At 40.1% G+C, this 14,864-nt stretch overlaps 1 protein-coding gene and 1 pseudogene across 2 annotated transcripts in view; one reads left to right on the top strand and one right to left on the bottom strand.

Moving 5' to 3' along the window:
- LOC108538114 (U3 small nucleolar RNA-associated protein 6 homolog pseudogene) overlaps positions 1-2,416 on the top strand; it is a 3,838-nt pseudogene extending 1,422 nt beyond the window's left edge.
- The window catches only part of TMOD3 (tropomodulin 3), a 78,903-nt gene that overhangs the window by 46,498 nt on the left and 17,541 nt on the right, over positions 1-14,864 (bottom strand). The window contains exon 2 of one of the 2 annotated variants that reach the window (XM_017886167.1): positions 12,907-12,999. The exons of the other annotated variant lie outside the window; for it this stretch is intronic. The gene's annotated coding sequence lies outside the window, so the exon portion shown is untranslated. The remainder of the gene's footprint in view (positions 1-12,906; positions 13,000-14,864) is intronic. 2 annotated transcript variants of the gene reach the window in all.

The following is a 14,864-nucleotide window of genomic DNA, read 5'->3' as shown; positions in this document are numbered from 1 at the left end:
CGGCTGGTTAAGTTTTTCTTGACTGCAAAATGCTCTGTACTTCAGTTTGACATATTTCCTTTACTACTCCTTCCCTCAAGTTTTCTCAACTTAATATTTTAGTATGTTTTTCCTGTAAACCAGTAACATTTTAAGGCTCCTTTGATGTGTTTCCATCTCCCATGAATGGAACTGTTCAAAGTGTTTAGAAAGGCAGGCTCACCGCAGGAGTCTGACAGCAACTTGACTAGCAACCACCTTAGGTCCAACAACAAGCAAATGGGGGAGCTTCCTGCACGTGTTCGTGGTTGAGAACCTCCCCATAGGGTTGTAGAGTTTGGACCTCATTGTAGAGATAATTCAGGAACACAAAGATCAGCTCCCCGAATTGGAACAGCTGGAGCACATTGGACTGTTCAGTCATGCAGAGATTAAGGCTATCATTAAGAAGGCTTCTGATCTAGAGTAGAGAATCCAGGGAAGAGCCCTTTTTCAGGATGACTTTACCAATTATGTTCAATATGAAATTAATCTTTTGCAACAGATCCAGAGAAGAACATGCATTGGATATTCATTTAAGAAGGATGAGATTGAGAATTCTGTTGTACACGGGGTACAAGGTGTTTTCCGACGTGCCTCAGCAAAGAGGAAAGATGATGTTCAACTTTGGCTCTCCTATGTAGTTTTTTGTTTGTTTTTTGAGGCGGAGTCTTGCTCCATTGCCTAGGCTGGAGTGCAGTGGCATGACCTCGATTCACTGCAACCTCTGCCTCCCAGGTTCAAGCAATTCTCCTGTCTCACCCTCCTGAGTGGCTGGGACTACAGGTGCCCGCCACCATGCCCGCCTAATTTTTGTATTTTTAGTAGTGACGGGGCTTCACCTTGTTGGTCAGGCTGGTCTCAAACTCCCGACCTCAGGTGATCCACCCGCCTCGGCCTCCCAAAGTGCTGGGATTATAGGCATGAGCTGCTGTGCCTGGCCTCCTATGTAGTTTTTTGTAAGAAATGGGCTACTAAAACTCAACTTAGCAAGGTATTTTCTGCCATGTTGGCCATTCATTCCAACAAGCCAGCTTTGTGGATTATGGCAGCCAAATGGGAAATGGAAGACTGATTGTCTTCAGAAAGCGCAAGGCAACTATTTATTTGGGCACTGCACTTTCATCCAGAGGGCCCTAAACTTTATCAAGACTATTTTAGAATGAGGCTGATGCATGCTGAAAAACTGAGGAAGGAAAAGCAAGAATTTGAAAAAGCCAACATGGATGTGGAGAATCCTGATTTTTCTGAAGAAATCCTTAAGGGCGAGTTGGCACGGATCATCCACGAAAATTCTGTAAGCATAATTCGAGGTGCAGAATTTCATGTGTCACTGCTTTCAACTGCACGGCGATTTGACTTTGCCAAAGGTCTACAAAAAGAAATTTATGATGACCCTCAGGCTCTACACACAGATGATCTTCTCACTTGGGATTATGCGGCAAGATGAGAATTAGAGATGAGTCACAAACAGGAGAAGAGCAGCCTACAACGAAGTAAGACAAAGCAGAGGAGGGCCAGAAGGAGGAGAGATGTTGCGCCGTATATGAAGAGGTAGTGAAGACTCTGCCAATGGAGGCCATGTGGAAGTGTTACATCACCTTTTGCTTGGAAAGATTTACTAAGAAGACAAATAGTGGGTTCCTCAGAGGGAAGAGGTTGGAAAGAACCATGACTGCATTCAGAAAGGCACAAGAACAAGCTTCTGCCAGAATTCCAATATAAGCAGTTAACTTGAGTTGTTGCTGTGCCATAACTTCCTGAGGGAACCTCTGGAGGTGGGAGTAGCTGGGACTGAATTATTTAGAGACTCTGGGACAATATGGCAGATGAATGTGCATGTGCTGATTGACTCAAAGAGCCCTGACATAGCCATGCTTTTTGAAGAAGACTCTGTGCACCTGAAACCCCAGGTTTGTCTGCCATTGCGGACTTCTTGGCAGAGTGGAATGAAGATGCCAAAAGCCAAGAAGACACTGAGGCAATCTTTAAGAAAGTTCTCTTAGCTGCCACAGGTGCCAACTCAGTAACCCTGAAGGATAAGTACCTGGATTGGGCTTATCAACATGGTGGCTACAAAAAAGCCAGAGCTGTGTATAAAAGTTTACGGGACAGTCATCCATTTTCAGTTGACTTTTTCAGGAAAATGATTCAGTTTGAAAAGGAGCAAGAATCCTGCAAGATGGTGAACATAAGAGAATATTATGAGAGGGCTTTAAGAGAGTTTGGATCTGTAGATTCTCATCTTTGGATGGATTATATCAAGGAACCACTGAACCACCCCCTTGGTAGACCTGAGAACTACGGACAGATCTACTGGTAAGCAATGAAAATGTTGCAGGGAGAGTCAGCAGAGGCGTCTGTAGCTAAATATGCTATGCAGACTGGCTGTTTGTGAAGAGGAAGAATACAGCCAGCTTTGTGAAACAGTATTGCAAGCCCTGTGGGCAAATATGTATTATGAGTCCATTTTTGTAATTTGTTCAGAGATGGCAGACAAGATGGCTGTCTGATTTCAAAACACACCTTAATTTTAATTTTTTAATTTTTTGACTGAAAAAATTAATCACGATTGAAGACAGGGTCTTGTCCTGGCTGGTCTTAAACTCCTGGATTCAAGTGACCCTCCTGCCTCAGACTCCTGAGTAGCTAGGATTATAGGCACAGGACACCATGCTCGTGATGCACTAATCTCTAATTCCAGGAAAGAGAACTGCTGATTTAATGTTGAGATGTTGAGGCCAGATCTACCATAGGTCCTAAATGTTTTCCAGAATACATGGAAAGCATACGACTGGGTTTTACTTATCCCAGTTCAAGCATGAGTATCTCTAATCTAGCTAGGAGCCAGTTAAAATGAAGAAGAAAGTACAGTTTTGTTCCTTTATTCTGATTATAAAAGATACATGTTATGCATTTGTTCTGGAAAATATGGAGGCAATAGAATAGTGTGTCAAAAAAATAAAAAATCCTGTAATCACAGGAAAAAAAGAAAACAAGCAAATGAACAGAATTTGTCTATGCAGATATTACATTGCAGGCAACTTGTGTAACTGCCCAAGACAGGTCTGGTTTACACCTGTTTTATTGGCACCTCTTCTGGTTTACTGGTTATCTTGAAATTTTTTTCTCTTTTTTTTTTTTTTAGCAAATTATTATCATTGTCATTACTGTTCGTTAAGCCTCCATTTTGTACTTCCAACTTTAAGATAGCAAGCTTGGCCAGGCACAGTGGCTCACGCCTATAATCCCAACACTTTGGGAGGCTGAGGTAGGAGGATCACTTGAGCCCAGGAATTTGAAACTAGTCTGGGCAACATAGTGAGACCTCATCTCTATATAAACTTTAAAAAAATAGCTGGGCATGGTGGCACACACTTATATTCCTAGCTACTTGGTGAGGGTGAGGTAGGAGGATCGCTTCAGCCCAGGGGTTTGAGGCTGCAGTGAGCTATGGTTGCGTCACTGCACTCCAGCCTGGGCAACAAGGTGAGACCCTCTCTCTAAAAATAAATAAATCAATAAATAAGCAAGCTTACAAGTATATTTACAGTGTATTTTCTCCATTAAAAATAATACAGTCTGCAGAGAAGATTCAATGGAAGATATCAGCACTTTCCAATATAATAGCCATAAAATGTAATTTTGAAGAAGGTAAACATTTTAAGGGACAAAATAAAAAATAAGACCACTTAAAATTTTTTCCCTTTATAAAATACCAATGACATGGTATTTCAGACAGATAAGGGTAAGAAACTGATAAAAGTATATAAATATGTACCAAGAATAATTTAGTTCATGCTATTTCTTAAATGTTTGAATAATTACTATTTTAAAAGTTTTAATGTGCTTTAATATATTTTTGAAAATTTCAGTATATAAGCCAATTTTCTCAATGAATATTTAAAAATAGACATAGATGTAAGTTTAATTATTTTATGCATCCCTAACTTTACTTTCAAGAATGTCCTAGTGTGGGTCATACATTCAATGGTCATTCTAACAGGGCACTCTAACAGGCAATATGATAGGAATGAGGTATCAGGAGCAAAGGCAAGCAATGCTGTATGCCACCCAGGTTCTGTAAAGTTGGAACATGACATTCTACATTCCACGGAGAGACTAAATAGCTTACACCAATACATTGCTTCTCCTAATGCCAAAGTAAAATCTACTACACAAAGCTTGTTTACAGTATTGCTTAAAGAATAAAACGAACACCCTGCCCAGCATAAAAGAGAAAACATTACTAATACCGTCATGTTCATTTCTCTAGTTGCATCTCCCCCTCCAAAAATAGCCACTCTACCAGATTTTGAATTAATCACTCTTACTTTCCTTCAGAGTTTTGCCTTATTTGTACATATCCTCAACAGTTTTAGATCTGCCCCTTTTCTTGCATGTTATGTAAACAGACTCACAGAGTATGCACCCTTCTGTGACTTGCTTTTTTCATTTAATGTTGTTCGTTGTTTTGAGTTGATGCTTAGAGCTATACTACTTTCTTTTCATTTCTATAGAGTATTCTATCCTATAAATGAACATTTAAGTTGCTTATAGTCTCTCCTCTCTATTTCTCTGCTATAAATAATCTTGTTACCTATTTCCTGGTACACATGTGTGAGAGTTTCTCTGACGTTCAAATCTAGGAATGGAATTGCTGGGAAAAGGGTATGCTTATACTCAACTTGATTAGGTAATGCCAAACTACTTTCAAAGTGATTGCATGAATTAACGTTCCCAGCAGATTCGGCACATGACAATTCACATTGCTCCTCATCCTTGCTCATTGTTGGTATTATCAGTATTTATTTTTGGCCATTCTGGTGGTATTTCACTGTGGTTTTAATTTGTATTTTGCTGAATTATGATGAGGTTGAGCATCTTCATATGTTCATTGGCCAATGTGTTCCTTATTGTGTGAAGAATCTTTTGCGCATAAAAAAAAAATGCCCTTAATATATATATTCTTTGTTGGTTATATGTAACAAATCTCTTCCATTTTTTTTCTTTTTCCAAGTCTTATCAAGTTTATCATGGCAGGGGAAAACGTTTCTAAGTATTTCTCATTTTAAAAAAGTTTACTTCTTTAGCTAGGTTTTCCTTTCCAAAGCAGTGGAAAATGGATTTCCTTCAGATTCAGATTATAGAATTTTGCCATGAGGCAAGAACTTCTGGGTAATACACCAAAGTTCAAAGTTTCAATTCTGCTTCAATAAAAAGCAAATAACTGTTGCTCATCCTATCTAATGATGCTCAAACCTTATCACTTTTGTTTGGTTTGTTTTTGTTTTTGTTTTTTAAGACAAGGTCTCATTCTGTTACCCAGGCTGGAGTACAGTGGTGCAATCACGGCTCACTGCAGCCTCTGCCTCCTGGACTCAAGCGATCTTCCCACCTCAGCCTACCAGGTAGTTGGGACTGCAGGCATATGCCACCACACCCAACTAATTTTTGTATTTTTTGTAGAGACAGTGTTTCACCATGTTGCCCAGGCTGGTCTTAAACTCCTAGAATCAAGTGATCTGCCTGCCTCAGCCTCCTAAAGTGCTGGGATTACAGGTGTGAGCTACCCACTGCACCTGGCCACTACTAGCATTCTTTCCTCAGATGTTCCCATTCTCAGATTCTCTTAACTTGATTTTACCTTCCCTCTCAACTCTCATCCTTTATTGAGGAACATGTGTATTCTGACAATATTCCAAGTGCCAGCAGGAGCTCAGAAACTGCTTAGGAAGGAAGTTCTGGAAGGAGTGCTTTGCTTTTCTTTCTGTCCTGGGATGACATGTCTCTCTTGTTTGTCCTTTGACATCTGTCTTCTAGAAGAGGAACAAATTCTGAGTGATGAAGAGGTGAAACCAGTGTGCTAGAAAAGTACTTTAAATCTACACTTTGTCTACAGAAACTTTTAATCTCTAAGCTAATGTATACTGTATTTCATATAAAAGTAAAAAAAAAACTTACATTGCACAAGAATATGGGAATTGGTTTCCAAAGCATAACATTCTCATGATCATTTAAGAAAACATAACTTTTGTAAATAAGCAAGTTCTGCCAGGTAAGTTAGGCAAAGCTTAAGAATTTTAATCTGGAATTCTGGTATGTTCAGACTATTTTCTTCTTAACTCACTTTTTACAGCAGTGTTTCTCCTGCTTTTGACTGCATCATAATCTCCTGGTGGGCTTGTTAAAATACAGATTTCTGGGCCCACCCCCAGCGTTTCCTGATTGGGTAGGTCTGGGGTGGGCAGATAATCTGCAATTGTAATAAGCTCCCAGGTGGTGCTGATGCTGCTGGTCAGGAACTATACCTTGAGATCTACTGCTCTAGGGGTACTCCCCTCATCAGTTCTGACAACTACATCTCATACTGTGTGGCAGAGTGTATTTTGTTTAACTCAAAATTCTTCGAAGGCTGAAGAACTCTGTTTAAATATTCCCCAAAGTCTATGGGTGCTGTTGCTTTTCTTCTTTCCACTCACCCACTGCTTCACTGAACTTCAGCTAGTGGAGGCTATACTTAAGGACATCAAGAAACTCCTGGAATATTTTCGGCCAAAAGTCTTCATCCATTTACCATCTTCCTTTTCATTTATCACTTATTTCTAGAATCCCTGTTTTTCACACTGGACTTCCAGGACCATGCTAATTTTTTAATGGAATCTCAGCAATCTCATTTTGCTAAGAGTTTTAAATTTTAGCTTTCTATAAGAATAATTTCTAAAAATTAATAGCCATATTCTAGATCCTTTGGATCACTTAAAAAGAAGCAGTGTTGTGGAATTTCAGTTGCCACATTTACATTTATATTTATTATTGCACCAGCACCTGGCAGAATTGCTTTAATTGTTTTGATTGTCAGTTAACACTAGGAGGCCCAACAGCTTTTTTCCTTTAAAAGGGATCTATATATAAGTTTGAGAAGTGATGTTCTACTCTATTCAACCAATCTCCACTTATTTTCTTCAAGCTTTATATTTGTATAGGGAGTAAGGTGTCAACATTGACTATATTTTTTAAAATGTGGAATCATATGATTCAGAGAGATACTCTATGAGTTGTTAACCTCCATTTCACCACCATTTCCATAGGGCGGGCTCAGAGTTTTCAGATTCTTATCTGTTCTCTCTTTAATGTATACATGTGATCATATTGTTCTCTAGTCCAAAAGCCTTATATAATTCATATTACCCACAACAGGGTTAGGCAAACTACAGCGGGCCAAATTCGGCCTGCTGCCTGTCTTTGTAAATGTTTTATTTGAACACATTCACATTCATTCATTTATATACTACCTATGGCTGCTTTTGTGCTACAATGGCAGAGTTGAGTAATTGCAACAGAGACCCGATGGCTTGCAAAGCTAAAATATTTACTATTTGGTCCTTTACAGAAAAAGTTTGCCCATCCCTGACCTATAAGAGAAAGTCCAATCTTCTCAGCATAAGATACACAGTTCAGATGGCCTGGGTGATAGAGTGAGACTCTGTCTTAAAAATAAATAAACAATAAAGAAGGCAATATTTCATCATCCAGTTATTTCCTCTTATTCTTCTCAATGTTCACCAAGATATCTTCTAATTAAAATTTGGCTATTCATGTAACTTTCCTCACTAGATATTAATAAACTGATATTTTGGCTCATGTATAAGTCTTTTTTATGAGTATGGTTGCTACGGGCCAGTTTTTAAGAGATTAGACACCTACCAGTTGATTGAAATTGTGTCTCGGTAAACATAAAGCTGTGAGCCATCACCTGAAATCCTATCCAGAGCTACTCCATAAAGACACCCCTCAAACTTACTTCAAACCAACAATGATACTGATTGGAGTTAGTCTTTCACCTGTTTCTCTCACTAGCCATTGTAAAGCTCTTGAAGGGCAGAGGATCTCTCCTAGATCCCATTCCTCACTGGGCTGCCATTGCGAGGTACAGTACCTGGTAGTACACAGCTAACACAAATTTGATATACTTGAATCATACATCAATCTCTGCTTTCCCTTCTTTGGTAGTTCCCTCTTTCTCCTCCAGCTATGTAGTGTCCTCTTGCTCCCAAACTCTAATCCCCTTATCACAACTAAACGGGGACTGAAAATGAGTTTTTGACACTTCTGTTGATCCTTTGTAGACCCTTCTTCACCTTTTATTCCCTATCAACTCATTTGAGCATAAGATTCAGAGTTCTCTGCTGTCTAATCTCCCCCAGTTAAAAACAAAACAAAAACATCTGATCATCAGTCATCAGATCTCTGAAATTAAATGAAAATTTGATTTTTTTTTTTAGGTAACCAAATGAGTTTCCTCTTCAGGAGACACCAGGCCTCAGGTTAACTCCACTTCAGGTGCTGGAGGCCTTCTCTTCAATTGTGCTAGGCTTAAGACTGTGTTATGTTGTCTTTTCCTCCTTGGCTTCTCCTAGGATTCCTGGGTGCTGAATCTCCACAACCCACTAGATCAGAGAATTTTTTTGCTCTCAAGATTCCCAGACGAATATCTGTTTTTCAATATACTTACTGTTCTTTTGACATATATTTTTGAACATTTCCTACACCATGAATTATTTGTTCTAGACAACAGGCATAAGCAGTATACAAGACAGACAAGTTTCCTGCCCTATTTTAAAGGTGGCATACAGACAAAAACCAATGAATAAAGGAAGAAGGTAATATGAGACAGCAATAAGTACTATAAGGAAGAAAACTTAAAGCAATGGAGGTGGGGAGGATCAGGAAGGCTAACTTAAGTGGCTCAGAAAGACTGTGCTGAAAGATGACTTTTGAGCTAGGACCTAAGGTCTCTAAGCAGCTCTCTCAGCCTAGGACTATGCTAACAGCTGCAATCTAGGTGAGAAATGATGGCAGCTTTGCCTAGGGTTGTGGCTGTGGAGATGGAGAGAAGTAGATAAACATGGTATGTTTTGGAAACACAGCGGTTGGCTGTAGGGGATAAACACACGAGAAGCACAAAGGATGACTTCTAAGTCCATTTCAGTTAGTATTTAATAATATTTCTTTTTTGTTTTTTGTTTTTTTTTTTTTGAGGCGGAGTATTGCTCTGTCGCCCAGGCTGGAGTGCAGTGGCCGGATCTCAGCTCACTGCAAGCTCCGCCTCCCGGGTTCCCGCCATTCTCCTGCCTCAGCCTCCCAAGTAGCTGGGACTACAGGCGCCCGCCACCTCGCCCGGCTAGTTTTTTGTATTTTAGTAGAGACGGGGTTTCACTGTGTTCGCCAGGATGGTCTCGATCTCCTGACCTTGTGATCCACCCGTCTCGGCCTCCCAAAGTGCTGGGATTACAGGCTTGAGCCACCGCGCCCGGCCTAATAATATTTCTTATTCCACACCTATTTTTTTTTCCTGAGGAGCTGAACATTGTCCTATGCCACCTATATTTCTAAGCCTGCTTTAAAGAGTTTCTTGGTTGATATTTTCATCATAGTCTGTTTTGAGATCCACATTGTGAACGGTCCTAATATGACAGTTTATGAACAAACCCATAATAATGATAATCAACTAACTAAACAAAATCAACCAATCAAAAGTTACTAAATAAAACATTTGCTGGCTGTCCTTAAACATACAGTCTAAACCAAAGAACATGTCTTTTTGTTAATGCCATTTCTGGTATCATTTTTTGCAAAAGATTGAGTCTAAAAAGTAAAACAAGCAAATAACTTGTCATGCCTTAAAAAAAATTTCACACAATTGCTGTTTCTTATTTTCTTTCCAAAATCTTCAATGCTTACTGGTCAAACTGCTGAAGAAGAGTCATGAATCTGACACCCAGGAACCGTAGTGATGATTCCCTTACTCTGAGCTCCCTGACCTTCTTTCTTCTGACAGTCCAGTCCTCAGCTTACCTCAGCTCCACATCCCCATGGTTATCACCCCCCAACAGTCCTTATCCTTACCAATAAGCATGCCCCTCTGTAACTCTCAACATCTTTGACCCTGTCTCTCTGGAACTCCTCTGGCAAAACTCCACATCTGATTAAAACTAACTCTTCTGGCCGGGTGCGGTGGCTCACGCCTGTAATCCCAGCACTTTGGGAGGCCGAGGTTGGCAGATTACGAGGTCACGAGTTCAAGACCAGCCTTACCAACATGGTGAAACCCGTCTCTCCTAAAAATACAAAAATTAGCTGAGCGTGGTGACACATGCCTATAACCCCAGCTGAGGAGGCTGAGGCAGGAGAATCGCTTGAACCCAGGAGGCAGAGGTTACAGTGAACCAAGATCGCACCATTGCACTCCAGCCTGGGTAACAGAGCAATACTCGGTCTCAAACAAACCAACAAACAACCTAACTCTTCCTACTCCTCACCAGCACCAGGGTGGCAGATGAAGCTGGAGAAAAAACACATGAACTGACTGGCTACATTTAAAATGTATCACCACTAATGTCAAAGAATACTGACTAATAATTCTAATATTCTAGTATTTCAAATCTTAGTCCAGTCGCTCTCCTACTCTCTTAGATGACTTTTTTCTACTTCTTTTTTCTCAAACCTTCAATACTCCCTACCCCTCAGTCTCTGATAACCTTACCTTAATATTTCACTAAGAATACAGAAGCAATCATAAAATAACATCTGAGTTCCCATCATATCTACAAACCTACCACACCTGTACCCATTACACTCTACCTTCCCTCTTGCTGTTATGGATAAACTGTCCAGTCTCTTACCCAAGGCCAATCCTGGCTCTTGGAACCAGATCCCATCCCTGCTCATTTATACAAGGGTTCCAGTACACATTTATACAAGAGCACAACTATCCAGTACTTGTGCTCTTTTTCTACTGGACCATGCCCATTAGCACACAGACTGTAATACATACCTCAAATAAAAAACATACAAACTCTCCTTCTACTTCACATCCCTCTCCAGACACTACCCTACTTCTTGGCTCTGCTTTACAGCCAAACTTAAAAGAATTGTCTATATTTGGTACCTCGAGTCCTCTCCCTCTTATTGTCTCAAATATTCTCCCATCTGACTTTCATCCCCACCACTCACTCCACCCAAAGTGATCTTGCCGGCACAGCGCTAAATCCAATTGTCAATTTTTAGTCCTCATCTTTTTTTTTTTGAGACAGAGTCTCATTCTGTCACCTAGGCTGACATGCAGTGGTGTGATCTCGCCCCACTGCAACCTCTGCCTCCTGAGTTCAAGCGATTTTCCTTCTTGAGCCTCCCGAGTAGCTGGGATTACAAGTGTGAGTCACCATGTCTGGCTAAATTTTTTTGTATTTTTAGTAGAGATGAGGTTTTACCATGTTGGCCAGGCTGGCCCTGAACTCCCGACCTAAGGTGATCCACTTGCCTTGGCCTCCCAAAGTGCTGGGGTTACAGGCGGGAGCCATCTTCGTCCACATCTTATGAGACCTATCAGACACAGTATCTGGCCATAAAACACTTTCCTCACTTGGCTTTGGGGACATCATTTTTTCTTGGTCCTTCCTCCCTAACCGCCCCATCTCATTCTCCTCTGCTAGTTCCTCCTCATCTTCCTCATCTTCCAATGCTGGAGTACTTAGTTCCTTGGACAGCTTCTCTTTCTATACTCACTGCCTTGGTGATTTCATACACGGATAACTTTTAAATTGGTATCTCCAATCTGGACCTGTCTCCTGAATTCCATACTTGCAAATAACTATCCATGTAAAATCTCCACTTGGATGGCTAACAGGTTTCTTAAATGTAAACATACAAAACAGACTCCTAATTTTCTTCCCCGTACCTGCTCTTGCCATGTTTTCCCCATGTAATAAACAGCAACACCATTCTTTAGTTGCTCAGGCCAAAAATCTTGGAGTCAACTTTGATTTGTCTCGCACTCCACACATGAGCCACCCAGCAAATCTTGCTGGTTTTACCTTTAAAAGTCATATCTTTACCATCTCCACAGATTCCTTCCACTCTGGTCCAAGCCATCATTTCCTCCTATCTGGGCTATTGCAGTAGCCTCCCAACTTCTGAAAGCAGCTTACCGGGAACATAAGCCAATAAACACTCCTCTGAATGCCAGTCAATCATAGTCATACTTCTACAGATTATGTTAACCCGCTATGGCCTCAGAAGGTTTGCCAATCCCTGAATTCCACAATTCCCCAAAATAAGAAATTGGCCTGTTCTACTTAGAGAAACTGTGTCTAGCCAGCATTGCTCTCCCTTATTACAGTAAGCATTAAATTCAGCTTTGCCTTTGTTTCAGATATTGACTGGCAGTCTTATCGTTTCATGCTGAAGAAAACTTTTGGTCATTATATATGTTTACTTTTAAATAAAACTATTTCAATGTTGACACATATTAGATAATAGTAGTTAGGATCAAAATATTCCCTTTGGATGAATATCCATGTAATCTTTTGAAGTAGATACGGTTCACTGGCCAACAATTTCCCAAGTATCTGCTCCAATTTACCTCAATTAGAAAAATTCAAATTGACATTCCCTTTTCTTTTTTGTTTGGACATGGTTCAAAATTAATCTGGAAATAATGTAACAATATGTTATCTCTGGCTGGAGATTTTAACATTCAAAACATCAAAATACTCTTCTATTTAATGTTAAGGTTGAGTTTCATCTCTGCTGGTTTGAGGAACATTCTCTTTGATGGAGAAGGCTGAGGTAAAGACAGTCATCTATGTATTCTTGGGATTGTTGAGGCTGAGTATGAATATCTGTCAGGGACAATGTGGCAGATTCCTCAAAGGCAAGGGAGTTTCAAGACCTCAAAAGGTCATATCCTTTTTATAAGCTTATAATTCTAAATAACACTAATTATAAACAAAGACTATATTCAGTGACTGTCTTAGCCCATTTGGGCTGCTATAACAAAATACCACAAACTGGGTAGCTTGTAAACCACAGCAATTTATTTCTCACAATTTCCAGAGGCTGAGAAGTCCAAGACGCCAGCAGATTCAGTCAGGTGCGAGCTCACTTTCTGAATCACAGATGGAGCCTTCCAGCTGTGTCCTGAAATGATGGAAATGCAAGGTAGCTCTCTAGGGCCTCTTTTATAAAGGCACGAATCCCACTCATGAGGGCTCTATCCTCACAACCTACTCCCCTCTCAAAGGCCCCACCTCCTAATACCATCATATTCGTGATTAGGTTTCAGCATATGAATTTTAGGAAGGTACAGACATTCAAACCGTAGCAGTGCCCACCACGCTCAAAGCACTGTATTGGCAAACATATTTACCTTCTAAAAAATGCCCATTTTATTTTAGTTGTATATAATGTATATTACTTTGATAGTAAATGGAGGAGGATAGAGATGGGGTCTTGCTTTGCCCAGAATGGTCTCTTGGCTTCAAGTGATCCTCCTGCTTCAGACCCTCAAAGTGCTGGAATTATAAGCATGAGCCACCATGCCTAGCTAAGACTTTTTTAAAGAAAACACACTGGATGCTAAATTTATCCTTTTGTTCGGTTCACTGATTCTTCTATACAGTGAAGCCTAAAAGACAGTATTTTAATGATTTTTGTGGCATTTTGGGGATGCTATCGTTTGTTGACTCAGATATTAGCACAGCTCAGTGAGATAGCTGCTTTGCACACAGTAGTTTGAAAAAAATAGTGGTTGATTATTCTGTGTAAAAGTCCCATGGAAACTAATCAACCTAAGTATGGGATAAACTATGTAGTCCTGTCTTTCCTGCCATTGCTACTAATGCCATCTTGCATTTTAAAAAACGAAATCTATAGATCGCAGAGAAAATAGTTTGAAATCTGAAGGCAGTGCAGAAAAATTTGTTAGGGCTAGAATAAAGGAGATGTAATTAGAAGCAGGTCACGGAGGACTACCTTAAAGTAGAAAGTAGCCAGATCAGTTCTGTGATGATTACAAGAAAATACTCAACAGGTTATTCATATCACCTCAAAAACAATCTTTCAACAAGACCCTGCTGAGAGACTTTGTGGCTCTCTTGTAGGTGCCCCACTTCCTTTTCTGATGAATAGTAGCAAACCAGCTCCCAGTCCTATCCCACCTCCCCTTTTTCTTCTTAGTGGAGCTGCAGCATCAGAGACACAGGGCAAGGTCAAAAAGGAACCGAACCCACTCTGTGCATACCAAAGATGGATGCCAAAGGAGCCACCCTTAGCATATCCAGTTTCTCAGCACCAAATGTTTTTCAGTTTTTAATTTTTTGGTTTGTTTGTTTAATAGACTGGGTAGACTGGGAAATGTTTTCTCCCAGTTGTTGCAAACTTAAAATATCTTTAAAAAGAAATGACATCATACGAACAAGTCTCTGACAGTAATAAGGTTACAGAGGCTGGTTAACTGAAAAAGAGACTTCTACCAGTCCTACTGTGAACAAAACCAAATATGATATGAAGTGGCTTACAGGGAAAGATTTATCAGAGCTCAGCCATCAATCAAAATGCTGAATCCATGCCAAGTGCATAATGGTGAGATTAATCTGAGGGTTTTCTTTCTCTCCCCCAAAGGGAAGTATCACCATGACTCATTCTTCCTCTTGCAAGAATTTTCTTAATCCACCAAGTTAGTAAGCATTGAAGAAGACATAAAACCTAAAATAAACTAGGCCAGGTCTAAAAGAAATCATGCTGAGAGCAAGTTGAATGTTATGCAGTGAACAAAAGGTATTATTTTTCCTCAGTTTCAATTCTTCCAAATTTCCTGGGCTTCAAACTAGATTTGGTTTTTGTTTGCTTTTTTTTTTTTTTTTTGAGACAGGGTCTCACTTTGTTAACCAGGTCAGAGTGTAGTGGCACAATCATGGCTCACTGCAGCCTCAAACTCCGGGGCTCAAGCAATCCTCCCACTTCAGCCTCTCGAGTAACTGGGACAATAGGTGCGTACCACTATG

This window comes from Rhinopithecus bieti, unplaced genomic scaffold (assembly GCF_001698545.2).
Source record: "Rhinopithecus bieti isolate Rb0 unplaced genomic scaffold, ASM169854v2 scaffold_14454, whole genome shotgun sequence".
Taxonomy (NCBI): domain Eukaryota; kingdom Metazoa; phylum Chordata; class Mammalia; order Primates; family Cercopithecidae; genus Rhinopithecus; species Rhinopithecus bieti.
The sequence above is the reverse complement of the archived record's forward strand: the minus strand, read 5'-3'. Positions and strand labels throughout refer to the sequence as shown.